Here is a 24,482-nt window from a genome sequence, read left to right as displayed (position 1 = left end):
TTGTCTGACCCAGGCTCTCATCTCCTCTTACCTGGTCCATTTTACGAGGCTCCTGTTTAGGCTCCCCATTCAAGTGGATCAGTGTCACATTACCGCCTATTTTCTTTCTAAGACAAAGATCCTACCCCTTTCTGAGGAGATGCTACCCAATCTAGCTGAAATCTACTTTATCATCCTAACTTCCAGTCTATTCTTGACTACTCTTCAACCAGACTAAGCTTATATGATCTTTTTCATGATTTTGTTCAATCTGTTCTTCAAACATGCCTAAACATGTTCCCAAGTCTGGGTATTTGAACACTCACCCTACTCTCTTTCTTAGATGCGTATCTCGAATACATAGTGTCTGCACACAAACTGTTCTCATTTCAGGAATCTTCTCAGATATTACCTTATTAGAGAAGCCTTCCTTAGCCACCCTTATTGAAAATAACATTCCTTTCTGTAACACTCTTCACTTCCTTACTGTTTTATTGTACTTCTTGTCACTTCATGGCACTTCTCACCAACTATCATGTTATATTTTTGCTCATTAATTCATTGTTTGTTTTCCACCACTAGAGTTTGAGATCCTTGAGGACAGGGACTTTATATTGTTGTATACCCTTCACCAAGGATAGTGCTTGCTTTCTGGTAAGTGCTCAAAAAAGTATTTGGGAATGCATGCATGTATTGAGTTCTTTTCGATGAATTGAATGTGTTTCTCCCCTCTTTTATGTCTGAATGACTCAGTTTTCTGAGCAGACCAACATCAAATTCATCTTTCCTAAGCCACCATGTGTTTCTACTGGAAAGATTTTGTGCTACTGTTGCACTTTGTAAATAACTAATTCAGCATACTGGTTATGTATGATTTTTGTAGTGTATGTTTTTCTCAATGCTAACTAGAATATAAAATAGTAGAGATGATGGATTGTGTAGTAGGGGCTCAAAATGAGCCCAAATTAGCAATAAGCCTGAATTGATAATGACTAGAGGCATCTATTCACAGTTACATGGGCGGGGCCCCAGATCTGGTGACAATTTCCATGCTGGTGGCAGGGATGTCTCCCACCTCTGCTGTTTCAACCATCGTGACAGTGGTGCCTCACTGTATGCTGAGAATAAGAATCACTCCCATTCCGTTGCGGTTTTAGATACAAATCTGAATGAAAAAGCGTTTCTTCATGTTCTAATAACAACAATTAAACAAAAACCATTGGGTACTGTACTTTCATCTTTATAACAGAAATTTGCCTCTAGCAATAAACACTGATCACATTTTTTCATGTGGAGTGCTGAATGAGGGCTAAGTCCCTGTACTCATTGCTCAATAAAGTTGCCACATAGAACTCAAAATTGATTGAATTAATTCTTGAATAGTCTATAAGTTAAAAGCAAGTACTAAATACAAAGAAACATTAAAATAATTTTCCCCTCTTTGCAATATTCAAAGTACTTTTCCCCCCTCTGGATAGTCCAAATCATATTTCTATCACACACATTTAAAATGTTATGTCTTTACACACAGAAATACAAAGGGCCTATGGGCAGCTGGGCTTGGCCCTGACTTGACATATCAAGTTAACTCATTCTACAGGACAGAGGGAGATTAATGTATATAATCTACCTTCCTGAAAAGATCTCTATTGCAAATGAAGAAGAATTATACTCTTGCTGGATCTGATTGAAATCTTTTAGAACTTTAGCAGTTTAATCTGAGACTTGAAATTAGGCTTTTCTTCTAAATTGTTAAGGTGTTCAGGAAAGAATCTTCTGAAATATCTTAAATAACATGATTGCCTGATGATTACTTTGAACACACTGAACAATTTTTTCCACTGACAAGAAACTGAATTCTTGCCAAAAAAAGAAAAAGATGTGTGTGTGTGTGTGTGTGTGTGTGTGTGTGTATAAGAGGGGAAGATAGAGGGAAAGAGGGAGAAGTAGGAAGAAAAAAGGAGGAGGGGGAAATTAGGGGAGACAGAGGGAGTTGGGGTGGGGAACTGGACTGTAATATACTGGAGTAATAGTCCAAAAATATAATAGCCAGAGTCTTTTCTTTCTAACTTGCCAAATAATATGAAAAGCCACAATTCTCCTGTGGCTAAAACCATAGGAAAGTCTACTTAATTGTCTGTGGTTCTATAGGTCACAAAAATGAATCCTAAAGGAATGGAGTCATAACAAAAGACAAAAGTCTTCTCTAATAACTTAATTCTTGAACTCTCAAATTAGGCGTGGACACAGGCCTCTCCTCAATCCCCCATCCCCAACGCTTCTGTTGGATATTTCTAGGGCTCTATCTGTGCTCCCTGTTGGCATCCTAAGATTACTTAGATTTTCTAAATTTGAAAGTATGCTTAGGCTGTTGGCATTGCTGTGACAATTAATGTTTTGAAAGTCTTCTCTTCTTAGCACTTTGTCCTTTCTCTCTGTCCCCAGTATAGGAATCAGCAGCAGTGCTTTCTTCATTTGTCATGGCATTTGGAGCACTTACTTCCATAAATACCTTACTGTGAACATTTTCATTGTAGAGACAACCACTTTTGCACCTTTATCTGTGATATGGAAATGCAGTTGGACCTCACCATCATTAAGAATTATACTTTTATGACTCCTCAAGCTGTCTGTTGTCAGACTGAAAAAAAAATGGTTGTCAGAATTGGTCCTTGATTAGTCTTTCAATTTTCAGGAGGAAAATGAAATTATATTTAAAATAGTTTACTTATTTTCAATTTTGTAATTTTTTTACCCAATTTATATGATGAGTCAAGTTTAAAATAAGCTCTAGATTTAGAAGGCTGCAGCAAAGGGGTTGTAGTCCCAAATAAATGGCTTTGTGACTGTTGTCCTTGCACTGAATGAACTTTAAATAAAAATTGTGTTGTCATTGATATTTATGAGCACTTCCATCTGTCAATGACTGTGCTACATGCTTTACATGCATTATCTCAACTTATTTTAACAACTATGACATAAGCCTGATGATTCCTATTTTATAGAAAATCTTGAGATTTATAGAAATATATACTTTGCTCATGTTCATACGTTTAGTAAGTAGACTATAGTTGAAACTCTGTCCTATAATGGTCTTTATTATACTAATAAAATGTTACAATAACGTGATATGCTAAGTCATAATTTCAGATGTATCTGAAACAACTAAATCATAGTAAATGATCATAAACAAATATGGAAGACATCCTCAAAAGGAGAATGGAAATTGCTTAAGCATTTAATCCAACAAAATTGTGAAATTTCATTTTGGGCTTTCAAAAATGCCAGAAAATGATACCTTATTAAAAGTATGAATTTTTGTTTTAATTTTATGATAGAAATTATAATTTATTTTTTATCAAGACAGCAGTGATCATTTCTTTTTGGAATTGTAAAGAATTTTGTTCCATGAATCTTTGTTTCATTCTTTACTTATACTAGAATAATAGTAGGAGAGATGGTAACCTTTGTCTTAATTTTAAATAATCTTAGTTATTTTAACTCAGTAGTTAGGATCAGGCAGTGCCAGTCCTATAAGATTAACTTACTGTGTACAGGAGAGGGACAATGTATGTGGAAAAAACTTGGGTACATTTGATGACATGAATGAATGATTTGGGTGAACTATTTTATTAGAAGTCATGTGCATATTCAATACTGAAGCTCATAGGACTATAGTATATAATTCATCAAACTTGGAGATTTTTCTAGACTCTTGCAGTTTTCAGAAAAATAAAGGGCAGGTGAGAGAATTTTATTTTTCAGGTTCATCAGTCATAAAGCAAGAAACATGTCCCAGCAGGTCTTGGGGAGAAACTCAAATGTGAGTCAAGGACTAGGATAATTGGTTCTTCTCTGGCAACCTGTATTTTCTTCTCAAAATTAGGTTTCTGTTGTTCCCTGCAAGATCTCCGCCACTGTGGGTGACTGCTAGGGCAACTCTGCTATGGCTTTTATTGTTACCGCTGAGACTACCTGAATATCCCTGCTGTCGTTGGTTCTGTCCATAGTTCTGAGTCACTCATGACTTTACCTCCCTCAGGACATACTCAATTGTAGTAGCATTGGCTTTGGGGGGACAAGTAATTCTTTGTTGGTGGAAGAAGGCTGATGTGTACAGTGCAGGGATGTTAGCAGCAGCCCTGCCCTCTGCCCACTAGATGCCAGAAACATTCCTCAAGTTGTGACAACCAAAACGGTCTCCAGATATTGCTCAGAGTTCCCTAGAGGACAAATTGTCTCTGATTTCAACTGCTTACACTTAGGGATTTCTTCTTTTGTGTCCCATGTCACATTCTCTCCTTCCCTCTCTCTCTCCCCTCTCTCTTTTTTCCTAAGTTTGTGTCTCCCTGTCTTTCATTGACTGACTCTCCCTCCCTTCCGCCACCTCCCTCTAGCCTTCTCCCTCCCTTCTACTCACGATTAAACGCAGTTTCAAAGAGAGAAACCTTTCCAGATAGTGACAGTCTGACCAGCCAATACCTTGCATGCTCTTTCCATTAGAGGTATATAATATCTGGCCTTAAAGGATGTTAAATAAACCAGATTAGTGACACAAGTTCCCTTTATTCTGTTACTGTTTATAAGAATTTATTTTTGTAGGCTTTTGTGGAAATAATAAGTTGTGAAGAATAACGTAAAGTGCAATCATTCCTTCGTTTTAAATTGTTTTTTTAATCCAAGTAAAATAAAATTGACTACTTTTAATTTCAAATAAAGTTCTTATGTGATTTAATTTTTTGCAAAAGGAATTCCATCTACCACTTCTATCAGTACTTGCAGATCTTCTAGTTTAAAGTATAATCTATTTTCCAGAATGCCTAGGTTCAAATTCAGACAGACACTAGTTGTCTCGCCTTGGAAATTTACTTAACCCATTTATGCCTTAGTTTTCTTATTTTTAAATGGGGACAAATTTAATACCAACCTTGTGGAGTTTTAAGAATGATTTAATATTTACTTTAAAATAACCTTTAAGTACCTATTAAATGAGCACAGGAATAAATATATCCATTATTCCCAAAAGAAGACATGGGTGTCTTCATATATCAGACCTCCCACATTGTGTATTTTAAATAAGTAGAGTTTATTGTGTTGATTATACTTCAATAAAGGTGACATTTTATGTCTATGTCTATTAAAATATATATCTATAAAAGTGTTCACCTAACCATTAGCATGATTATTTCTACAGAGTGGTAATCTGAATGGTTTTAGAGTTTAATTAAAGTCTTATTAAATTTAATCACACTTATTCTCTGCATTGCTTAGATTATTTACAGTGAAAATATCAACACAAACTATCAGTTTCTTAGAAGGAAGCACTTTAAGCACAATAATATCATCAGTATTCATTTCTAATTCTTTACCATTTGTCACTTTCTTTAGGATGCTGGTACAATATTTCTTATCCAAATCTTTAAAGACTATTATTCCATCATGTCACATTTGACAGGTACATGTCTCAGAGACAACTTACTTTCCCTCTATAAATATGACGATGAAACTTATATCATCACTTTCCCACATGTTGTATTTCTTTCCTGTATTCAGAAACAATGCATTGAGTAAATGAACACTTCCTTCTATTTAACTTAATAGCATGAAACAATTTAAGTGTACCGTTGTTTCCCGGCTACAGAAGGCAACTGCTATTAACCAATTTTGGCTTAGCGATTTTTCACATTGAGGAAGTGCCTTTTATCTTAGCTCCTCCGTGTAAGATTAATTTTATTTCCTGTATTGCTTATTTCTTTTTGTTTCCACAAGCTGTACACGAACATGACATTTTTCACAGAACTGACTCTGAGCGGACCCAACTTTATCAATTTCTACAGCACAATGGCAAGAGCCTCCTCCTGTTCCTTTTCCTGATTCACACAAAGTGAACCTTTCATACTTGAAGCTGCAGAAAACTTGGTTATTTATTTATTAAAAATTTTTTTAAGATTTATTTTTGAGAAAGAGAGCATGATTGGGAAAGAGGCAGAGAGAGAGAGAGATTCTGTAAAGATACAGAATACAAAGCAGGCCTCCACAGAGCCCAGTGCAGGGTTTGGACCCACAAACCATGAGATCATGACCTGAGCCAAAGTCAGAAGCTTAACTGACTGAGCCTCCCAGGGACCCCCTGAAGATCTTTTAAATGAGACTATTGATTATAAGACTAAACATTTAACCCATAATATGGCTACCAATAGGCTCATAGCCACATATATTTCAACATTTTCAGTGATATCTATGTTAGGTACTCTTTTTTATTTAATTTTAGTGAGAAAGAGATAGAGAGTGCATATGAGCAAGGGATAGGGGCAGGGAGAGAGGAGGGCGGGAAGAGAATCATAAGCAGATTCCATGCTCCATGTGGAGCCCAATGTGGGGCTTGATTCCCCTGGGATCAAGACTTGAGGCAAAATCAAGAGTTCAACATTCAACTACTCAGCCACATAGGTGCCCCAATATTAAATAGTTTTTAAAGTTACTTCTATTTTTTGTTACAAAAATGTGTACATTAATTGTAAACATTTAGAAAATGCAAATAATTATTTTACTGCATTGTTTCCTCCTGATATTGGCAATACCAGTGGCTGTTCCAGTGCCTGCTTTTGTGTGAGGACAAAGGATATGGGGGAGTGGGAGGGGCAGAGAAACATTGATTATAAGGGTCCTCTTTTTATTTACAAAATCAGCAAACACAGAATAGTCTTAAATTTCTTTTTCTTTTTATTATTTATTTATTTATTTTTTGCCTTGGGAACAACTTAGAGCCAGTACATCTCCACTTTGTTTGACACAATTGTATTTTTATTCAAAACATACTATTTGACCAGCTAATCTTTTTGTCAATAGCCCTGGTTCATTAAGGTATCATTTTGATTCCCTGTGTAATTCTGCTCCATTTCACTCCCATAACTACATCCTTAACACTTAATTCTTTCTCTTTTATTCTCTAATTGTATCTCTCCAGATTTTTTAAAATATTTATTTATTGATTTTGAGAGAGAGAAAGAGAGAGAGAGACAAAGAGCGCATAAGCAGGGAAGGGGAAGAGAGAGAGGGAGAGAGAATCCCAGCAGGCTCTGTGTTGTCAGTGCAGAGCCTGATGCAGGGCTTGATCCCATGAACTTAAGATCATTATCTGAGCTAAAATCAAGAGTTAGATGTTCAACTGACTGAGCCACCTAGGCACCCCTCCTATTGTTTTCTAAAGATGCTTGTGAAATTCCTCATCCTGATTTTCAGAAGACTTCACGATCTCATCTGGAGGCTGCCTCCGACATGGTCCTCTACTCCACTCAGATGAATTATCATGTGGCAGGATGACATGCCACATCATGCAGTTTTAGATTTTTATCTTGTGTTAGTTTTTTCCATGTTTGGATGCTTTCTTTGTCTTCCTCGGATACTTTCTTAAAGCTTCTTTCTCTTTAAGGCTCATTTCAATTCTAGTTTTCTCTAAATGTCCTCTGAGGGAACATTTGTTCTTGTCTTACTTTGATCAACTTGAAAATTAAACTCCTAGAATTTAGAGATGGATGCACATTTAGAGATCATGTAGTTCAATCTTTTGGTGAGGTGAAGAGTAAAGTGCATTGGCTGACTAGCAACTGGAGAACTGAAATTAGAATTTACATTTCCAAATTTTATATCACATGGCCATGCTCTTTACCCATGCAACTTTGTGTTGATATTCAGTCACATACTACTTTCTGGTATTATTTTATTGTCTCATTGTGTGAGTTATGTTTCCTACTGTGGTAGAGACTTACTGAAAATTAGACCAATATTTGTGTATGTGAATGTGTGTGTGTGTGTGTGTGTATGTACAGTGCAGCCCAGTCTCAACTATGAAGCTCTCCTATGTGTGCAGCCTCTACTTTCTCTCTTTCTGTGTGTGCGTCGATACCCTAATACCAACTATAGACCTAGCAGAGGGATCTGGTATTTATTTACATTTTTATTAAAAGCTTTATTTTTTGAGCAGTTTTTGGTTTGGAGGAAAATGAGGAAAGTACAAAGATTTCCCATTTATCCCCCGCCTATCTCCCCACAATGCATAGCCTTCTCACTGTTACCATCCCCACCACTGTAGTACATTGGTTATAACTGATGAAGCTATAGTGACACATTATAATCACCCAGAGTTCACAGTTTACACAGGACATTAGAATGCACTTTTGAGGAGCTTTCTGTTTTTGAGAGTTTTTATTATGAAGTCTTAGTATACCCAATATAAACTCTGTTAAAGAATTCTGTAATCCTTGGTGTTTAGTTTTGACCAAACATTAGATTATAACATTTTCTTTTCAAGAACTCTCTTTCCTCCACCTCTGTCATACTGAATCCTTATTAATCAGGCCCATTACCTCTTTTCCTTTTGCTGTCCTTTGCTATCCTCTTCTCCACCAAAACAAATCTCTATTAAGAGGCCACAAAGGCTGAAACTCAGTGTAACAAAGTGTTTTGTGTCTTTTAGGGTCTGCTTTTTCTCTCCCTGGCCCATTACTTAATTCTTATTTAGGTTTGTTTGGTCATGATATTATGACCGGCAGTGGTCTCTGCATTCATTAGATGGAGTCTATCTTTGTAGATACATGTGTAGGAGTTTTAATTCTCTCTTAGCTGTCTCCCCACAAACACATAAAGACATAAAATGTGTGTCTTTTGTGGAGAGCAGTTTGGGAAGCAGCTGCTATGAAGACAGTTGTGTGGAAACCACATGACTGACTCATAAAACATGCTAAGCTGAGAGAGAACAGGTTTGAACATAAAGAAGTCTTACAGGGAGCTGCCCTTCCACAAGCGAGCAGTCCCTGTGGAAGTTAGTAATCTAAACTATACTTTACTATTAACACTACTCAGTCTTCAAATAAGTTGTCTTAGTCATTAATTAAATCATAAAACCACTGAATAAACTAACTGACATCTTTGTAAAATGAGGACTTAATTATAAACTTTAATCTTGGCAACGCTGCCTGAACGAAACTTAAAACTGTTAACATAAATGTGTACACTCAATAAAAGGTAACCTTTTCACGTATTAGCAACACTTCCCTCATTTAAGCGGTTTCCTTTCCTTAAGCTTTTGGCACATTTACCCCAGTCTCCACTTTATAGGTCCTTAGGAGACATATGTGCTTTTTAAAATATGGATTCAACATTCAGAAGCCTCTCAAATGACTTCTAACTCAAAACGTATGTTTAATCAAAATTTCAATTTGGGGAAATAAAAGAAATGTTGAGTAGCAGCACGACACATTCTTTTTTTTTGCCTCTAATTTATTCATTTATTTATTTTACTCTGAGCTCATTGGTTGAAGCTTTATTACCTTTAGCAAAAATGAGTGAGAAGCATCTTGCTTGCCTCCTGCAGTATGCCTTCACATTTCACACTCTGCTGGGAAATGGGCCGTCTTAGAGGAAGGACTTCTGCATTGAGTGATCGGAGGCCAGAGCACAGGGCGCCACCTGCTCTAGTATACACTCACGCTCTGCACATCTTCTTTTATAGCAATAGCTCTGTATTGCAGCCTGTCCTGGGGTTTTGTTTAAATTAATGAAAGTAGTTTAACTTTGCTAATACTCCCCAAAGCATACAATGGCTCTTACAAAATAGAGGTGTTTTTTTTTTTGAAAAAATTTTGCTCATTTGGATTACCTGTTAAGTGACAATTGGACAATATATCGTGCTGGGCAGTCATGTAGGCTCCCAAGTGGATGGAGGTTCTGTCATCTTCAACAAAGGTTCTCAGGGATACCCTGTGAACCACCATCCTTGTCAGCTTGAAGGGAAAAGTGCGTTGAGAATGTGTGATGTGACAGTTTTCATAAACTGATGTTGGTAGTAGTGCATATCATGTCTGTTACCCTTGGATAATCAGTCACGTGGCCATACTTAAGTACAAGTGAGGTAGGAAAGCATGGTCTAGTTCTGTGTCTGGGAAGAAGAGACAATCATGGATTTGGGCGAGCAACTGGTTGTTTCTGCCATACCCATTCAAGTTCATTCAATCTCCCTTGGTGCGAAAAAAGAATACCTTATGAGTAAACAGACCGCATGAAAGTTTGATCTAAAAAAAATGGTCATCTGAAATGAAATTCATTTATTTAACCTTTTTGATCATAATTGAAGAAACAAGACCTGACTTCTCTCAATGAAATTCAAAACATTGGTATCAAACGTATATAACTTCAAATAGATGTAATTCACAGCAAATTTTATAAAATTTCTATGTTTGGGCAAAGTCAACCACCTATCTCCCTATGTAAACCTGTTGTCTTCTATAACATCCTTTATGGACCATCATAGAGCTCTGTCAAAAATTCAGTGTCTGTAGGAGCACCTGGGTAGCTCAGTGGTAAATATTTGACTTTGACTCAGGTCATGATCTCACAGTGACTTCGAGCCCTGTGCCAGGCTTTGTGCTGACAGTTCAGAGCCTGGAGCCTGAGTCAGATTCTGCATCTCTCTCCCTTTCTGCCCCTCCCCTGCTCATGCACTGTCTCTCCCTGTCTCCCAGAAGTGAATAAATGTTAAAAAACAAAAATGAAAAATAAATTCAAGGTCTGTAGAATTGGCTTGAGCTTCTGAACCTTAAAACTCATTAGGCTTCCTAACAGATTTTTTTTTTTTTGCTCTTTCATTTGGGAAGAGCTATAGTAAAGTATAGGGTGAAGAGCTATACTCTTCGTAGGACATAAAGTACTAGCTTACGTACTAGGTGGTGGAACTGAAGGCTTCAGAAGACTTCACACCAAGTTCAGTTTTCTTTTACTCAAATCAGCATGGCTTGTGTTACAACATAGCAAGTTGTGCCAGATTCACTTTTCCCCATTCTCCCTTCATTTTACTGTCAGTTTTTTGCACTTTTAGCAAATAAGGAGTAACAAACACTTTAAAAAAGCTTTTCCAGCAGGACAGATTATCTGTTGCCCCTGTGATGACTCCAATCAATGAGTGCTTCTGAATAACTGTCTCTTCCCTATTGCTAACAAAGGTGGCAGCTTCCGTGGGGCCTTTACTCCACCTCCTGTGTAATTTCTAATAGTGATTTCCCCACCAGCTGAATTCTCAAGCCCAGATTACCCCAAGAGGCCCACTGGTTCTTTGCTAAGCTTGCTTCTGGTAGCTACAACTTTGCACAATTCTTTCTCTCTTTCTTTTTAAGTTTTTTAATGTACGTTTATTTTTTAGAGACAGAGCATGAGCAGATGAAGGGCAGAGAGAAAAGGAAACACAGAATCTGAAGCAGGCTCCAGGCTCTGAGCTGTCAGCACAAAGCCTGACGTGGGCTCGAACTCACGAACCGTGAGATCATGACCTGAGCCGAAGCTGGCCACTTAACCGACTAAGCCACCAAGGCACCCCTGCACAATTCTTTAAAGAAAGTTTCTTCAATGGGAAGACCAGCTGTCCCAATTTGCTTGGGCCTGATGAGTCTCCTAGGTTAGAATTCTTGATGAGTTCTCCAATGTTAGAACCATTTAAAAAATCCCGAGAAACTGGTCTGAGGTGGACCCATTATAGTCTTAGAGTCCTCTAGAACTGCCAGGTAACAATAGAAGCATAAACTATAATTCCTTATCCCTCAGATTCACTTTGCTTACTCTGAAGTGGTAAACTTTAGCTCACTTGCCCTTGACTCAATAGGAAGTAATTCTCAAATTGTGGTCCCACACCACGTATATCAGAATAGGGATGATTTTTAAGAATAAAAATTCCATGGTTCTATTCCACATCAACCACCTAAAGTATCACATTTCTAATAAGGACCCGATGGTGAAATTTGAATGTATGTGCTATAATTTGGGCTTTATTTCCTTATGGAGTCCGTTAGTGGAGTGGCAAGAGATACCCACTTTCCCACCTGTCTGGATTAAGTTTAGGTATTACAGTGCTTGGCAAAAGCCTCATACTTTATATTTTTAAGGCACGCAACTTTACTTTAAAAATATAGACACTTAGGTAAACAAAGTTCTAAGTTATAGTTATACACCAGGAATTTACCAAACACTTCCCCTATGCAAGAACTCTTCCCCTATGCTAGAACTCTTCCCCTATGCAAGAACGCTTCCCCTATGCTAGAACTCTTCCCCTATGCAAGAACTCTTCCCCTATGCAAGAACTCTTCCCCTATGCAAGAACGCTTCCCCTATGCTAGAACTCTTCCCCTATGCTAGAACTCTTCCCCTATGCTAGAACTCTTCCCCTATGCAAGAACGCTTCAAATATCTTTGTCTCAGTGCCTCCCTCCACCATCCCTCCCAAGGTAGTCATTAAAATTCCAAGCTCCCATCAGGGCTTCCTTTCTCTTGTACTTTCCGTAGCAGCCATTATTAAAATTGGCTTTACTACCGTCATCAATATCACTGTCAAGTCTTTTTGAGGGAAAGCTGCATTTTTCTTTCAACTTCTGATTATTTTCTTTGCCTTTTTTTTTCTGTCTCACAGTAGTTACCCCAGTGAGTGCTCTAACCCACCATGGGATATGAGGTGTATAGTCCTTACCCTGTTTCAGGCATACTATGTAAAACTCTTCTGAGACAACACAACAGGCTTCTTCCTCTTCCTTGTCCATAGCCTCTAAGCTGGATAGAAAGTTTTCTGTGAGGGGAGAAAGAAAGAAATGATAATCATTATTTCTTTCTGTAGGTTCCAGTTTCTTTCCTTAATTTACAGGTATTAGCTAGGAGTTTCCTTTGCTGTACAGCTTTCCCCAATTTTCATGTGTTATTTTAAGAAAAGCCCATGTAAGTGAACAGTCTGCTGCGGTCATAGTAGAACTCTTCACTAGATGGCACTCTTAGGTTAGCTTGGCGTTCAGTTTCCTTCATTGCAGTGGCTCGATTTTTCACACTGAAACAAGAGCAGAGGCCCATGATTTATATTTCATGATCTACTTGACTGATTACAAAGACTAAAATATTTCACATTGTTTCAGGAACTTACGCATCTTGTATTATGGAGTCTGAGATGTACTGTAGTATACTGGGGGCTGGGGAGCAGGTACACGTTAAAATGTAGGCAAACAGTAGCAAGTACCAGAACTTACAGGGAGAAGAGATGGAAGTTAACTAAAGAAAAAAAAATCCATGAGTGGTAACAAGTAAAATTCATGGTGTAGAAAGGAGAAGGGGGTCTTAAGTTGGATGCACCTGTTATGAAAGTGATGTTAACTAAGGAGAAAACCAATCTCAAAGTAGGTTAGTAAATGCTTTAATCGTTGTGTTTCTGATGACTGTGGCCATGGAAACAGTTTCAGATTGCTCTGAGGAACTCTCTGGAGCTTGTTAGCTACAGGGGATACAAAACGGGAAGGGGTATACATGTTTGCATGCAGTTCTCCAAATACTTGTGTGTTCATTAGTGTAGTAGGATTTCAACTGGTGGGAAGCATTATATATTTTTTTAAATTAACATTTATTTATTTTTGAGAGACCAAGAGGGGCAGAGCATGAGCAAGGAAGGGGAAGAGAGAGAGGGAGATACAGAATCTGAAGCAGGCTCTGAGCTGTTAGTTAGCACAAAGCCTGACGCAGAGACTCAAACTCATGAACTGCGAGACCAAGACCTGAGCTGAAGTTGGACACTTAACTGACTGAGCCACGCAGGCGCCCCAGCATTAATAGTTTGAAAATTAGTCCTCTTTATGTAGTAGGTAATAAATAAACACGGGGGCACCTGGATGGCTCAGTCGATTAAGCATCGGACTTTAGGTTTCAGCTCGGGTCATGATCTCACAATTTCATGAGTTCGAGCCCTGCATAGGGCGCTCTGCTGACAGCTTAGAGCCTGCTTGGGATTCTCTCTCTCCCTGTGTCTCTGCCCCTCTGCCACTCACACTGTCTCTGTCTCTCTCAAAAATAAATTAATTAAAAAAAACTAAAATAAACACATGCTGGATCATCTTTGCTTTTATATTTTAGAGTTTCCTTATTACTAAGAGTATTGATTTCCTGAATTCATCTGAGGAAGTATATATTTATTTTCACATTTGTAGAAAGAGAGAAAAATGATGGTGGAACCGGGCGGATGCAGGATTGGGACATCAGGTGAGGTTTTAATCCTTCAAGATGATAAGGCATAATAAATGCGAGGATTTGGACCCCGCAAGTACAATTAGTGGATATTAGTGGCCGTCAGCTTTCAAAAAAAGCAATTTAAAAACTGATATAATAAAGTATGAGCTTATTCTTCAACCTGCTCTATTCTCTGTTGTGTATTACATTTGTGATAAACTCTCCATTTAGATTTTGATAGTAAAAATAAAATATAGACAATAAAAATGTATAAGTGATAAAGGCCATTCTAGATTTTCAAATCATTAAATGACTCAGTGTCTTGACTCGGTTTCACAATGATGATTTCCTTGAATATTAATAATTAATCTCAAATGTACTAAAACTAGTTAGGTTTTTTTTTTCAGTTTTTACTTTCAATGAGAGACATTTTTCTACTTTATTCTGGCCTTGTAAATGCATATATATATATATATATATATATATATATATATGCACACACACACATATATATGTAGTCTGAAGCAGCTTCATAGGTTTCTGTCACTTATAGGGAATCACGTCAGAGAATTAATAACCTCCAACAGACTATTTTTTTTTCAGTTTTAAGACATGTAAAACATTGAAACTCTACAAAAAATTAGAAATTACCAAATACATTTGGAAAAATGGGTCAGTGTAATGCTTTTCTTTTTGTTAGATTGAAGCTTTGGCAGGGTTGAAAGGCAGATTTATATTACCATTCCAAAAAGGGCTATCTGTAGACTTTCCAAATAACAAACTAAAGTAATACTGTTATGAAGTGTGGACACCTGAATAGCAAAGATGTTGCAATGATGTGAACTTACTGCCCTTTCTTTATTTCTGACTACTTTTATGTCTTTATCAGTGTCTGCAAATGTGTCTCTAGTTTTCATTTCAAGTCTAAATTAAATGCAAAATTCAACAAAGCTGGTTGAATTCTTTTTTAATCTGAAAACTTTTAAGGTTTTATACTTAGATTTGGACTTATTGCTTTAGACTTCCCTGGACGGCATTTGTAACCTTTATTTGTGAATTCTCCTATAGCCATCTGCTTAGAAATGAAAAAGGAAGTAAAAACAGAAAGGAGAGAGGAAGGAAAAGAATGAAAAAAATTAAAAAGAAAAAATGGAAGAAAAGGAGGTCAAAGGAATAAAGGAAAAAGAAGGGACACATTGATGTCTGCTGTTTCTACCTCTTTCTTCTCTCTCACCTCTCGGAATATAAGTAGAGAAAGACAGCCTTAAGTAGGAGTGGACACGTTAATTAACAATTGGATTACTTACTTTACACAGTAACAAGTACCTCAACCTTAGGAATCTTTATATAGATGATTCACAAGAATGTTATATAGATAAACTATAAATGTAATTAAACCATAAAATGCAGATGATGCTGATTTGCGTACATCTTGTAATGAAATGCTTTTCTTAGTCTACATCAAATAGTTCATAAAAAAGCCTCATAGCTAAGAAACATGTCCTACTTCAAATCCATTTATAAATAGATTATGGAAGGGGAGACGAGATAAGTTGACAGAGTGTTAGGAGGACCTAGGCTTGCTTGTCCCTCAGACACAGCTAGATAAATATGAAATCATTCTGAATACCTGAGAAATCAATCCAAGGACTGACAGAACAAACTGCACAACTAGAGGGAGAGAAGAGGCCGCATTGTGGAAGGTGTAGATGTGAAGATGTGATTTGGAGAGAAATGGATCACAGGTGCTGTGGAGAAAAGGGAACCCTGGTTTGTGGGGGTGGGAAGGAGAAAGAGAGAGAAAGGAACACATGTATTGCTCAAGGAAAATACTTCCCCAAAGCCTTACACTGGGAAAATGAGAGGGTCTGGTTTTTGTGAGTTTTTATAATGAGTAGGGCTCAAAGACTAGAGTCTTAGAGGTCTACAGCATGACCAGTGGAGCCCTGACAGTGACGCAATGCTCCTGTGGAGGACAGATAGCCTGACGGTACCATCTGAGGATCCCCTGGGGTACCGTGGGAGAGACAGTTCCCTCTTTTGCAGGATATTTGGGAGAGGCGACATTGCCTCTCTGGGGATTAAAGAGCCGGCAGGTGCTATTACACTGCCTTGCCCCTCAGCATGTGCAGAGACACCTGAGGGTGCCTAACATACATACCGGCTCTTTGCTGCATGTTACTCTAAAATCCACCCACTTTTACTTTAGTGCTACTGCCCTTGTGGGACACTGCAAACCTGCATCGGTTCCAGTGTGGCAAGACCCTCTCCCAGATGACGAGCATGGGGCTATTCAGGACAGGTCCCTAAAGCTTAGTTTTAAAACTCAGCAGGCCTGTTTGGGGTAGAACACAAGTACACTGCACCCAGGCAGGCAGATGGCCCAGACACAGGGATCTGAGGGGCACTTGGGATATAGGAGGGAAGATTGTTCACTCTTGTGGTAGGGATCCCTGGATAGTGGTGGGCATGAAGTTGTCTCTCCAGGGACAAGGGAGAAGGCTGGTACCATTTTACACCCCTGCCCCTTAGCATAAACTAACTTCAGTAAGCAGCATAGCACCAAGAATGGAGGCTTAAACCTCTTACACCAAGGTTTGGTGAATTACACCAAATTACACCAAATTCTCAACAAAATGCTAGCAAATCAAATACAACAGTACATTAAAAGAATCATTCACCACGATAAAGTGGGATTTATTCCTGGGCTGCAAGGGTGTCAAATATTTGCAAATCAATCATTGTGACATACCACATAAATATAAAAGGATAAGAAACATATGGTCCCCTCAATAGATGCAGAAAAAGCATTTGATAAAGTATATTATCCATTCTTGATAGAAATCTTCAACAAAATAGTGATAGAGGGACCATACCTCAGTATCATAAAGTCCATATAACAAAATACTGACAGCTAATATCATCCTCAAAGGGGAAAACCTGAGAGTTTTTCCTGTGTGGTCAGGGATGTGACACTCTCACCATTACCATTTAGCATAGTGCTGGAAGTCCTAGACTCAGCAATCAAACAACATGAAGAAATAAAAGGCATCCAAATTGGATGTTGCAAACAGCATGATACTCTATGTAGAAAACCCAAAAGACTCCATCAAAAATTGTTGGAACTGATACACAAATTCAGTAAAGTCTCAGAATACAAAAATCTATGTACAGAAGTCTGTTGCATTTCTATACACCTATAATGAAGGAGCAGAAAGAGAAAATAAAAGAATCAATCCATTTACAATTGAACCAAAAACCAAAAGATACCTAGAAATAAATTTGACCAAAGCTATAAAAGCTCTGTACTCTGAAAACTATAGAACACTTCTGAAAAAATTTGAAGACAACACCGAGAAATGGAAAAACATTCCATTCTAGTGGATTGGAAAAACGAATGTTGTTAAAATGTCTATACTACTCAAAGCAATCTACACATTTAATGCAATCCCTATCAAAATACCTTGAGCTGTTTTCACAGAGATAGAATAAACAATCCTAAAATTTGTATGGAACTACAAAAGGCCTCAAATAGCCAAAGCAATCTTGAAAAAAGCAAAGTAAAGCTGAAGATATCAGGATTCTGGACTTCAAACTGTGTTGTCAAGATGGTGTGGTACTACCACAAAAACAGACACAAAGGTAAATAGAACAGAAAAGAAATTCACCCACATCTGTATGGTCAACTAATCTTTGATAAAGCAGGAAAGAATATACAATAGAAAAATGTCTCTTCAACAAATGGTGTTGGAAAACTGATCAGCAGTATGCAGAAGAACAAAATTGGACAATTTTCTTATACCATACACAAAAATAAATTCAAAATAGATTAAAGATCGACATGAATCCTATAGAACACAGGCAGTAACCACTTTGATATCATCTGTAGCAACTTCTTACTAGATATATCTCTGGAGGCAAGCGAAACAAAAGCAAAAATGAACTATTGGGACCTCATCATGATAAAAACTTTCTGCACAGCAAAGGAAACAATCAACAAAACTAAAAGCTTACAGAATGGGAGAAGATATTTGGAAATAACATATCTGATAAAGGGTTAGTATCCAAAATCTATAAAGAATTTATCAAACTCAACCTTCCAAAATAGTTAAGAATAGTCCAGTTAAGAATTAGGCAGAAGACATGAATAAACACTATTCCAAAGAAGACATCCAGATGACTAAAGGACACATGGAAAGATGCTCAACACCATAATCAGGGAAATACAAATCAAAACTACAATGAGATATCCCCTCACACCTGCCAAAATGGCTAAAATTAACAACACAGGAAACAATAGATGTTGGCGAGGCCACAGAAAAAGGGGAACCTGTTTACACTGACTGTAGAAATGGAAACTGGTGCAGCCACTCTGGAAAACAGCATGTAGTTTTCTCAAAAAGTTAAAAATAGAAGTATCCTACGATCCACCAATTGCACTACTAGTTATTTACCCAAAGGATACAAAAATACTGATTTAAGACCAACTATGAGGCTTACTTAGTCAGTTAAGGGACTGACTCTTGATTTCTGCTCAGTTCATGATTTCATAGTGTGTGAGATCAAGCCTCAAGTTGGACTCAGGGCTGACAATGTGGATCCTGTTTGGGATTATTTCTTGCCCTCTTTTCCCCTCCCCCTCTCGCGTTCTCTCTCTCTCTCTCTCTCTCTCTCTCTCTCTCTTTTCTCTCAAAATAAGTAAAGAAATATTAAAATATACTCATTCAAAAGTATACATGCATTTATAGCATTATCTGATGCTTATAGTAGCATTATCAACAATAGTCAAATTATAGAAAGAGCCGAAATGCCCATAGACTGATGAATGGATAAAGATGTGATACATACCCAGTGGAATATTATTCAGTCAAAGCTAGAGTGTACTGTGCTAAGCATAGCAAGAGAGCCATAGAAAGACAAATACTGTATAATTTCACTCATATGTGGAATTTAAGAAAGAAAACAGATGAACATAGGGGGAAAGAAAAGAGAGGCAAACCTAAAAACAGACTCTAACTATCAAGAACAAAATGGGGGTTGTTGGAGGGGAACTGGGTGTGGGATGGGCTAAACGGGTGATGGGTGTTAAGGAGAGGGATTGTTGTGATGAGCATGGGCTTTATACATAAGTGATGAATCACTAAATTCTACTCCTGAAACTAATATTACATGGTATTACTAAATGTTAGCTGGAATTTAAATAAAAATACAAAACTAAAATAATAATAAAATTTAATTAAGTAATTAATGAAAATAATTTTATAGGGAATGTTCTTAAACAAAGAGATTTATTCAAAGGATCATCAGGCCCCCCTGCATCTATAGAATCACTGTAGAAAAAAACAACTGACTGGATCACTGTAGATATTCCTGCGTTCTTGAGTAGTAGCCAAGTTAAGCTGTTCTCCATCTTTTAAATATTTATCTCTTCAACTCAGATTTTCAGAAGAAAAGTTGAAATTAAGGAGAGAATAGGCTGGCAGAAATCCTCATGCTTTTCAGACCTAATTCATTTTTTTAAAACTGTTTTTTCATGTTTATTTATCTTTTGAGAGAGAGATAGAATACAAGAAGAGGAGGGACAGAGAGAAAGGGAGACACAGAATCTGAAGCAGGCTCCAGGCTCTGAGCTGTCAGCACAGAGCCGGATGTGGGGCGCTAACTCAGGAACCATGAGATCGTGACCCGAGGTGAAGTCAGACACTTAACTGACTAAGCCAGGTACCTCCCTAATTCCTTTTTGTAACAAATATCCTAAAGTTACATTCATAGGTAATACACCTCATCTACAGATATAACTTATAAATCACATAACAGCCATTTATAATGTAAAATATAATAAAAAGATAGATGATAAATGATTTACATTTCCATATGTAAATAGGCACAAATGTACTAGAAAACCAAATAGTTAGGTATTTACACTTAAACACAAAATCATCAAAATGCAACAGCTAAACAACATAGATGAATACAGGGGCTTTGGTCTGGCAACTAAAATACTTTAGTACTATTAATAATTTTGATCAATGTCATAGTCTATTAAAATGGTAAATAAATTAAAGTTCCAGAAAAAATAAAAGGATACTTTTTTTCCTTATTAGACTTGCATTCCTGGAAGAGTCCATGTGTCTTAAAAATATTTTTTAAACATTAGTTTTTATTTGCAAAGTAGAGTTGGGTTCATGTGGGTGACACACATATCAAATTATTCTCACCGTAAGACCACTGGGTTTCTCACAGAGGGAAATACTAGTTGTCTGAGTTGGAGATTTCACTCTTCACCTCAGCCACCTGATAATCCTGGGCAAACAGAGGGACAGCAGACGTGAGAATGAAGATAAACCAAGGAAGAGCACAGCTGCCATTTTCTCCTCACCCAGATGGCTCTCAGGCCCCCAGTTGGTCTCCCACTTAGTAACACAGACTGGCTGCTGGCACAAGACAGTGAGGGTACTTAGATCACGTTAGTTGTCCTTGAACAATATTTGTCCCTCCTACTGGCTGAATATAGCAGTATTAGTTAAATTAAGTAGTACTGTGTCACTCTTCCAAGAGCAATTGGCTAGCCAAATTAGAGATTCCTTGGAGAATAGGATGGAGCCTTAAACTCTCTATCACCAAGAAAGAGGTGGTTCTGTATAATAGCTCAGAGTTAGACAAACTTGTTTTCGAACCTTAACTTTGCAAAGTACTGAATAATGTTCAATATTTACTTAATCATTCTGCAATTTCCTACCTTTCCCTCATGGGATCATCATAAGGATTCAACAAAGCACAGCAAGTGGAAGCTAATTTTAATTCTTTCTGTTCTCTCATAAAATATCCCAAGATCAGAAATAGAAAAACTCAGCAGGGATGTGATGATGGGAAACATAAGACAGAAGCAATAGTCAGTTTTCCTGGGAGAGCAGAAAGAAAGGAGGATGTCAAACTGGAAGAGAGATGATCATTTAAGACCTAATTCCACTCTCAAATTTAAGATTTTGTTCTTTTATTTGTCTAGGTAAGAAGTGACTGGAACTCTTGTTGCTTACATGAAGGAGACCAGAGGGAAGTCATTATTCTCACCATTTACCGAGTAATTTCAGTTGCATTTCTTTGTATTTCGTTCTTTTAGTGGATTGGAAGAAATAAGATATTTGTGAATGCTTTTTTGTTAGACTAACATCACTGTGGACATGGCAACATCCTACAGTATCTAGTTGATCTGCTTAAATTTCGCAATTTAAGGGGCGCCTCAATGGCTCAGTTGGTTAAGCGTGTGACTTCAGCTCAGGTCATGATCTCACAGTTCGTGGGCTCGAATCCCACATTGGGCTCTGTGCTGACAAATCAGAGCCTGGAGCCTGCTTCAGATTCTGTGTCTCCCTCTCCGCTATCCACCTTGTCTCAAAAATAAATAAACGTTAAAAAAGTAACATTTCACAATTTAAAATTGACATTGACAGGAAGGAAAAGACATTTTATATAAATAGAAAGTCAAAATTTCATGACATAAAAACAAATATATCGACATGTATAGTTGAAATCAGGAAAAAATATAAATCATGATTCACTATGCCCTAACAATAATAATTAATTCTGCTCTAAAATACAATTTGATTATTAGGAAGAGAACCCTCATTGATTTGATAGTTCATTTATTTGAACAAATTTAAATTCCTACTGTAGTTTAGGCCCTGGGCTAAGTACTAGGAATCCAATAAATAGAGTTACAATACCAGCCTTCAAGGAGGTAACATCAACTGCTCAGTACACTATGTTTAGAAACAAAAAAAATGATGGGGTTTTACATAGACTTTACCCACATAGGAATATTTTTCCTGCTTTTCTACTTTTCCTTTTTGCATTATATATAATTCATGGAAGGATAGGCATAACATTTTTTTAGTAACTAAAACTCATTTTAGTAAAAAAAAAAAACAAAAAAACAACTCACACACACACAAAAGTGGTCTATTTATTTATTTATTTTTCTTCCAGGACTAGAAAGTTAAAACGGTCAGGTAATTTGTCATGTGAAGCAAACTTCACGATGAATTTGGCACAGCAGCCTACCAAATTCTTATGGCTCAGGGCACGAAATAATTTTTATTCCAAGTTATGAGGATATTTTAAAAACTGTCAAACATCCTTTTTGGAGATCCCTGCTGTTAAGTGTTAGAATAGCATACTGTGAGGCTCACAGTGTGATGATTTAACAATGAATGGATTCTGAGGTCTTCTGGTTGACCCCTACTCTGATGCTTGGAACTAATGATTCCCTCCAGCAGAGTAACTAGACATTTAGAGCCTTCAGAGAAAAATGAAGAATGATTCTAGTTCTTACTCAGAACTCATGGTGGCCTCTCTCTCGCCCTCATTTCACAAACCAGAGCAAAAATTTAGATGTGACATGGTTGCTGAGAGACTGGAAGTTTTTAGCTGGGCAATTTTTAAGTGGCAAACTTAATTTTACCCATCACTTGAATCTGAATTTCATACTGAATAACACATGGGGGCCTCAACTGGAAATGTATAAGAAATCATAACTTTGGTTTCAGTGAACTTTTTAGATATTTTTAAAATGCTTTAATATCACCAAAAACAAGTGGCTCAGGAAATGTCTAAGATAAAATTGGAACTGATATAAAAATATTGCTTAAGTTCAAATGAAAATGGTCTATAGTATACACTTGTTTCTGGAAAAGTTACCGTTCATAAACCTTTGTTTTCCTCTAAAGAGCCTCTATAAAGGACCCCTCATTATATGTCCATGAAATACATTATCAAGTTTCTCTTGTAATTGGTTATTCAACTTGACAGTTACAGATGTCTTAACAGATAGGACAGAGTGCTAGGCATTGGAGTCCCCAAAATGACTATGATACGATCCTTTTTCTTCAATTTGGATTTAATAAGGACAGATCTGTCTTCTGAGATCATATTAAACAAGAATTTCCCATCTGTGTAGATCACATGTGAGCTACAAATGAACAGTTAGTTTTTCCTTAAGTCTCTGAAAAGTCAAGGTAAAAGTTTTCCAGGCTGTATGTAAACATTTAGGTAGATCATTATAATCATTAGCATAATGAAAAAACGTATTTTGATTTTCTTCTGGTTCTTGGCACATGGTGTTTTAAAGTTATGACTATCCATTTTCCCAGACTTCCCAGGGACTTGCTCAGTTGCACAGTTTTCCCACATTGAGATCAGGGAGCCTGAGTAGCACGTCTGATTTTCTCATTGGTTCTCAATTTCCAGCTTTCAAAAACAGCAAGACCTAACACCCACTGTAGATTGAGTCAAAATCTGTGGGTGGGCTAGAGTAGCAAACTTTTTGCTTGTTTCTTCTTTGTGGTGAATTTAAAATGCAGGAGAATTCAGAAATGCCACTGTAGTCATTTTCTCCATCAAAATGAGTTTAATCAGATCACTAGTTCATTCAGAATTAATGCAATATAGGAATAAGGTGTTTTGTCATACTATAAATTATATAAATCTGACTTCAAATATCTTCCCTCCAAACTGCGGGATAATAGGCTAGTCTCTTTAAATCCTGTTGTATTACTGGAACCTTGCGGCCCACTTAGTCTAACCTCTCACAGGTATCACGGCATCTATGATCTCACACACTGATAGTTCACCGCCTCACAAGGCAGATTATTACACTAGTGGGAAGAGTTAGCCATCAGAAAAGTGTTCTTATGTCAAACTGAAATACTTATCTCTATAATTTCACTTATTAGTACTGATACCATTTTTCTTGAATAATATAGACTGTTATCTCAAGTTCGCTGGTGACCATTCAGATAGTTGAAGACAGTCATCAGAACTTCTTTGTGTCTTCTTTTCTATAGATGAAACCTTTTTAGTGCTTCCAACTCTTCCTTTAGATGTGTGGTGGTTTGAAAATGGGGTTACATAGTTTTTGACATTTTATCCATCCAGAGGTCAGGTGTGTATCGGAGTGAAGCTGGGTAAGCTTGTGCCTGGGAGTGCAATTGCAGTGATGTTCTATGAAGTACAAGGTTAGGTCATTAAAAGCTATGCAATGGCTTCCTCCGTATCCTATTGAACCCCATCCATCAGGTAGGAAGTCCAGTGCGGCCGCGGTGGTGAGGAAATCCCATACAGGCGGTCCAATCAACACTCCTCGCTGAGCCCCGCCTTCTTGCCCTCCTCAGAAAGGCACCATCCATACCAGCTAAATCTTACCAAGTGAAGTCATTGCTGCCTGGGACAGAAAAAACCCGGCCAAGCTCTGTTCAAATTCTCACAGAAGCATGAGATAGAATATGACTGTTTTAAGCTACTTAGTTTTGAAGTAGTTACTCAGCAACAGACACAGATATAAAATGGTACATTTGTTAAATATGCTTTAATTTGTTGTGCCTCTTTTCACACACCCATAGGAGTACAAATCATCTCAAAAAAGAAAATGTTCTCAGCTTTGTTTACATACCACTATGCAGCTTGACTCACAAGATGTTTTCAGCCAA

The 24,482-nt window shown here is 37.3% G+C and overlaps 1 long non-coding RNA gene across 2 annotated transcripts in view; it reads left to right on the top strand.

The window, feature by feature from the left end:
• The window catches only part of LOC115304802, a 137,458-nt gene that overhangs the window by 38,326 nt on the left and 74,650 nt on the right, over nt 1–24,482 (top strand). Inside the window, exon 3 of one of the 2 annotated variants that reach the window (XR_003914611.1) lies at nt 21,005–21,077. The exons of the other annotated variant lie outside the window; for it this stretch is intronic. This is a non-coding gene — a long non-coding RNA (uncharacterized LOC115304802). Of the gene's footprint in view, nt 1–21,004; nt 21,078–24,482 lie in introns of those variants that run through there. 2 annotated transcript variants of the gene reach the window in all.

Source organism: Suricata suricatta, chromosome 10 (assembly GCF_006229205.1).
Source record: "Suricata suricatta isolate VVHF042 chromosome 10, meerkat_22Aug2017_6uvM2_HiC, whole genome shotgun sequence".
NCBI lineage: Eukaryota > Metazoa > Chordata > Mammalia > Carnivora > Herpestidae > Suricata > Suricata suricatta.
Note: the sequence above shows the minus strand (reverse complement) of the source record. Positions and strands in the feature narration are given on the sequence as shown.